The following is a 6,850-nucleotide window of genomic DNA, read 5'->3' as shown; positions in this document are numbered from 1 at the left end:
TGCTGGCTCTCCTGCATGGTGTTTACAGACGGCCTGACACCCCTCTGTTGGGTGCTGGCTCTTCTGCACTGTGTATACAGACGGCCTTACACCCCGCTATTAGGTGCTGGCTCTCCTGCATGGTGTTTACAGACGGCCTGACACCCCCCTGTTGGGTGCTGGCTCTTCTGCACTGTGTATACAGACGGCCTTACACCCCGCTATTAGGTGCTGGCTCTCCTGCATGGTGTTTACAGACGGCCTGACACCCCTCTGTTGGGTGCTGGCTCTTCTGCACTGTGTATACAGACGGCCTTACACCCCTATATAAGGTGTCTGCTCTCCTGCACCCAGTAATAATAAATATGCATATATGTCATGAACATATTATCGCGCCTCATTCTTTTTTTATCAGGTGGGCCTTCTCCACAAATGAATTGCGATGTCACCAGACAAGCCAACTACATCTCTGGGCTTCTGTGAGGTCATCTTTACTACAGCATATACTGAAGATGGGACGGCAATAGCAGCTGACCCACAACAGGTAATGACGCGCGATAATACCTTCCTGGCACACATGCATATTTATTAAATCTGTATGTTTGCTAAAGACTGTCATTTGTACAGTATTGTTATAGCCTGCCTGACACCCCGGTATTGGGTGCTGGCTCTCCTGCACTGTGTATAGAGACAGCCTGACACCCCGGTATTGGGTGCTGGCTCTCCTGCACAGTGTATACAGACGGCCTGACATCCCGCTATTAGGTGCTGGCTCTCCTGCATGGTGTTTACAGACGGCCTGACACCCCTCTGTTGGGTGCTGGCTCTTCTGCACTGTGTATACAGACGGCCTGACATCCCGCTATTAGGTGCTGGCTCTCCTGCATGGTGTTTACAGACGGCCTGACACCCCTCTGTTGGGTGCTGGCTCATCTGCACTGTGTATACAGACGGCCTTTCACCCCGCTATTAGGTGCTGGCTCTCCTGCATGGTGTTTACAGACGGCCTGACACCCCTCTGTTGGGTGCTGGCTCTTCTGCACTGTGTATACAGATGGCCTTACACCCCGCTATTAGGTGCTGGCTCTCCTGCATGGTGTTTACAGACGGCCTGACACCCCACTGTTGGGTGCTGGCTCTTCTGCACTGTGTATACAGACGGCCTTACACACCGCTATTAGGTGCTGGCTCTCCTGCATGGTGTTTACAGACGGCCTGACACCCCTCTGTTGGGTGCTGGCTCTTCTGCACTGTGTATACAGACGGCCTTACACCCCGCTATTAGGTGCTGGCTCTCCTGCATGGTGTTTACAGACGGCCTGACACCCCCCTGTTGGGTGCTGGCTCTTCTGCACTGTGTATACAGACGGCCTTACACACCGCTATTAGGTGCTGGCTCTCCTGCATGGTGTTTACAGACGGCCTGACACCCCTCTGTTGGGTGCTGGCTCTTCTGCACTGTGTATACAGACGGCCTTACACCCCTATATAAGGTGTCTGCTCTCCTGCACCCAGTAATAATAAATATGCATATATGTCATGAACATATTATCGCGCCTCATTCTTTTTTTATCAGGTGGGCCTTCTACAAAAATGAATTGCGATGTCACCAGACAAGCCAACTACATCTCTGGGCTTCTGTGAGGTCATCTTTACTACAGCATATACTGAAAATGGGACGGCAATAGCAGCTGACCCACAACAGGTAATGACGCGCGATAATACCTTCCTGGCACACATGCATATTTATTAAATCTGTATGTTTGCTAAAGACTGTCATTTGTACAGTATTGTTATAGCCGGCCTGACACCCCGGTATTGGGTGCTGGCTCTCCTGCACTGTGTATAGAGACAGCCTGACACCCCGGTATTGGGTGCTGGCTCTCCTGCACAGTGTATACAGACGGCCTGACATCCCGCTATTAGGTGCTGGCTCTCCTGCATGGTGTTTACAGACGGCCTGACACCCCTCTGTTGGGTGCTGGCTCTTCTGCATTGTGTATACAGACGGCCTGACACCCCGCTATTAGGTGCTGGCTCTCCTGCATTGTGTTTACAGACGGCCTGACACCCCTCTGTTGGGTGCTGGCTCTTCTGCACTGTGTATACAGATGGCCTTACACCCCGCTATTAGGTGCTGGCTCTCCTGCATGGTGTTTACAGACGGCCTGACACCCCTCTGTTGGGTGCTGGCTCTTCTGCACTGTGTATACAGACGGCCTTACACCCCGCTATTAGGTGCTGGCTCTCCTGCATGGTGTTTACAGACGGCCTGACACCCCACTGTTGGGTGCTGGCTCTTCTGCACTGTGTATACAGACGGCCTGACACCCTGCTATTAGGTGCTGGCTCTCCGGCATGGTGTTTACAGACGGCCTGACACCCCTCTGTTGGGTGCTGGCTCTTCTGCACTGTGTATACAGACGGCCTTACACCCCGCTATTAGGTGCTGGCTCTCCTGCATGGTGTTTACAGACGGCCTGACACCCCTCTGTTGGGTGCTGGCTCTTCTGCATTGTGTATACAGACGGCCTGACACCCCGCTATTAGGTGCTGGCTCTCCTGCATGGTGTTTACAGACGGCCTGACACCCCTCTGTTGGGTGCTGGCTCTTCTGCACTGTGTATACAGATGGCCTTACACCCCGCTATTAGGTGCTGGCTCTCCTGCATGGTGTTTACAGACGGCCTGACACCCCTCTGTTGGGTGCTGGCTCTTCTGCACTGTGTATACAGACGGCCTGACACCCTGCTATTAGGTGCTGGCTCTCCTGCATGGTGTTTACAGACGGCCTGACACCCCTCTGTTGGGTGCTGGCTCTTCTGCACTGTGTATACAGACGGCCTTACACCCCGCTATTAGGTGCTGGCTCTCCTGCATGGTGTTTACAGACGGCCTGACACCCCTCTGTTGGGTGCTGGCTCTTCTGCACTGTGTATACAGACGGCCTTACACCCCACTATTAGGTGCTGGCTCTCCTGCATGGTGTTTACAGATGGCCTGACACCCCACTGTTGGGTGCTGGCTCTTCTGCACTGTGTATACAGACGGCCTGACACCCTGCTATTAGGTGCTGGCTCTCCTGCCTGGTGTTTACAGACGGCCTGACACCCCCCTGTTGGGTGCTGGCTCTTCTGCACTGTGTATACAGACGGCCTTACACACCGCTATTAGGTGCTGGCTCTCCTGCATGGTGTTTACAGACGGCCTGACACCCCTCTGTTGGGTGCTGGCTCTTCTGCACTGTGTATACAGACGGCCTTACACCCCTATATAAGGTGTCTGCTCTCCTGCACCCAGTAATAATAAATATGCATATATGTCATGAACATATTATCGCGCCTCATTCTTTTTTTATCAGGTGGGCCTTCTCCACAAATGAATTGCGATGTCACCAGACAAGCCAACTACATCTCTGGGCTTCTGTGAGGTCATCTTTACTACAGCATATACTGAAGATGGGACGGCAATAGCAGCTGACCCACAACAGGTAATGACGCGCGATAATACCTTCCTGGCACACATGCATATTTATTAAATCTGTATGTTTGCTAAAGACTGTCATTTGTACAGTATTGTTATAGCCGGCCTGACACCCCGGTATTGGGTGCTGGCTCTCCTGCACTGTGTATAGAGACAGCCTGACACCCCGGTATTGGGTGCTGGCTCTCCTGCACAGTGTATACAGACGGCCTGACATCCCGCTATTAGGTGCTGGCTCTCCTGCATGGTGTTTACAGACGGCCTGACACCCCTCTGTTGGGTGCTGGCTCTTCTGCACTGTGTATACAGACGGCCTGACACCTCGCTATTAGGTGCTGGCTCTCCTGCATGGTGTTTACAGACGGCCTGACACCCCTCTGTTGGGTGCTGGCTCTTCTGCACTGTGTATACAGATGGCCTTACACCCCGCTATTAGGTGCTGGCTCTCCTGCATGGTGTTTACAGACGGCCTGACACCCCTCTGTTGGGTGCTGGCTCTTCTGCACTGTGTATACAGACGGCCTTACACCCCGCTATTAGGTGCTGGCTCTCCTGCATGGTGTTTACAGACGGCCTGACACCCCACTGTTGGGTGCTGGCTCTTCTGCACTGTGTATACAGACGGCCTGACACCCTGCTATTAGGTGCTGGCTCTCCTGCATGGTGTTTACAGACGGCCTGACACCCCTCTGTTGGGTGCTGGCTCTTCTGCACTGTGTATACAGACGGCCTTACACCCCGCTATTAGGTGCTGGCTCTCCTGCATGGTGTTTACAGACGGCCTGACACCCCTCTGTTGGGTGCTGGCTCTTCTGCACTGTGTATACAGACGGCCTTACACCCCGCTATTAGGTGCTGGCTCTCCTGCATGGTGTTTACAGACGGCCTGACACCCCCCTGTTGGGTGCTGGCTCTTCTGCACTGTGTATACAGACGGCCTTACACCCCGCTATTAGGTGCTGGCTCTCCTGCATGGTGTTTACAGACGGCCTGACACCCCTCTGTTGGGTGCTGGCTCTTCTGCACTGTGTATACAGACGGCCTTACACCCCTATATAAGGTGTCTGCTCTCCTGCACCCAGTAATAATAAATATGCATATATGTCATGAACATATTATCGCGCCTCATTCTTTTTTTATCAGGTGGGCCTTCTCCACAAATGAATTGCGATGTCACCAAACAAGCCAAATACATCTCTGGGCTTCTGTGAGGTCATCTTTACTACAGCATATACTGAAGATGGGACGGCAATAGCAGCTGACCCACAACAGGTAATGACGTGCGATAATACCTTCCTGGCACACATGCATATTTATTAAATCTGTATGTTTGCTAAAGACTGTCATTTGTACAGTATTGTTATAGCCTGCCTGACACCCCGGTATTGGGTGCTGGCTCTCCTGCACTGTGTATAGAGACAGCCTGACACCCCGGTATTGGGTGCTGGCTCTCCTGCACAGTGTATACAGACGGCCTGACATCCCGCTATTAGGTGCTGGCTCTCCTGCATGGTGTTTACAGACGGCCTGACACCCCTCTGTTGGGTGCTGGCTCTTCTGCACTGTGTATACAGACGGCCTGACATCCCGCTATTAGGTGCTGGCTCTCCTGCATGGTGTTTACAGACGGCCTGACACCCCTCTGTTGGGTGCTGGCTCTTCTGCACTGTGTATACAGACGGCCTTTCACCCCGCTATTAGGTGCTGGCTCTCCTGCATGGTGTTTACAGACGGCCTGACACCCCTCTGTTGGGTGCTGGCTCTTCTGCACTGTGTATACAGATGGCCTTTCACCCCGCTATTAGGTGCTGGCTCTCCTGCATGGTGTTTACAGACGGCCTGACACCCCACTGTTGGGTGCTGGCTCTTCTGCACTGTGTATACAGACGGCCTTACACACCGCTATTAGGTGCTGGCTCTCCTGCATGGTGTTTACAGACGGCCTGACACCCCTCTGTTGGGTGCTGGCTCTTCTGCACTGTGTATACAGACGGCCTTACACCCCTATATAAGGTGTCTGCTCTCCTGCACCCAGTAATAATAAATATGCATATATGTCATGAACATATTATCGCGCCTCATTCTTTTTTTATCAGGTGGGCCTTCTCCACAAATGAATTGCGATGTCACCAGACAAGCCAACTACATCTCTGGGCTTCTGTGAGGTCATCTTTACTACAGCATATACTGAAGATGGGACGGCAATAGCAGCTGACCCACAACAGGTAATGACGCGCGATAATACCTTCCTGGCACACATGCATATTTATTAAATCTGTATGTTTGCTAAAGACTGTCATTTGTACAGTATTGTTATAGCCGGCCTGACACCCCGGTATTGGGTGCTGGCTCTCCTGCACTGTGTATAGAGACAGCCTGACACCCCGGTATTGGGTGCTGGCTCTCCTGCACAGTGTATTCAGACGGCCTGACACCCCGCTATTAGGTGCTGGCTCTCCTGCATGGTGTTTACAGACGGCCTGACACCCCTCTGTTGGGTGCTGGCTCTTCTGCACTGTGTATACAGACGGCCTGACACCCCGCTATTAGGTGCTGGCTCTCCTGCATGGTGTTTACAGACGGCCTGACACCCCTCTGTTGGGTGCTGGCTCTTCTGCACTGTGTATACAGATGGCCTTACACCCCGCTATTAGGTGCTGGCTCTCCTGCATGGTGTTTACAGACGGCCTGACACCCCTCTGTTGGGTGCTGGCTCTTCTGCACTGTGTATACAGACGGCCTTACACCCCGCTATTAGGTGCTGGCTCTCCTGCATGGTGTTTACAGACGGCCTGACACCCCACTGTTGGGTGCTGGCTCTTCTGCACTGTGTATACAGACGGCCTGACACCCTGCTATTAGGTGCTGGCTCTCCTGCATGGTGTTTACAGACGGCCTGACACCCCTCTGTTGGGTGCTGGCTCTTCTGCACTGTGTATACAGACGGCCTTACACCCCGCTATTAGGTGCTGGCTCTCCTGCATGGTGTTTACAGACGGCCTGACACCCCTCTGTTGGGTGCTGGCTCTTCTGCACTGTGTATACAGACGGCCTTACACCCCGCTATTAGGTGCTGGCTCTCCTGCATGGTGTTTACAGACGGCCTGACACCCCCCTGTTGGGTGCTGGCTCTTCTGCACTGTGTATACAGACGGCCTTACACCCCGCTATTAGGTGCTGGCTCTCCTGCATGGTGTTTACAGACGGCCTTACACCCCTCTGTTGGGTGCTGGCTCTTCTGCACTGTGTATACAGACGGCCTTACACCCCTATATAAGGTGTCTGCTCTCCTGCACCCAGTAATAATAAATATGCATATATGTCATGAACATATTATCGCGCCTCATTCTTTTTTTATCAGGTGTGCCTTCTCCACAAATGAATTGCG

Source organism: Crinia signifera, chromosome 4 (assembly GCF_055691185.1).
Source record: "Crinia signifera chromosome 4, ASM5569118v1, whole genome shotgun sequence".
Taxonomy (NCBI): Eukaryota; Metazoa; Chordata; class Amphibia; order Anura; family Myobatrachidae; genus Crinia; species Crinia signifera.
Note: the sequence above shows the minus strand (reverse complement) of the source record.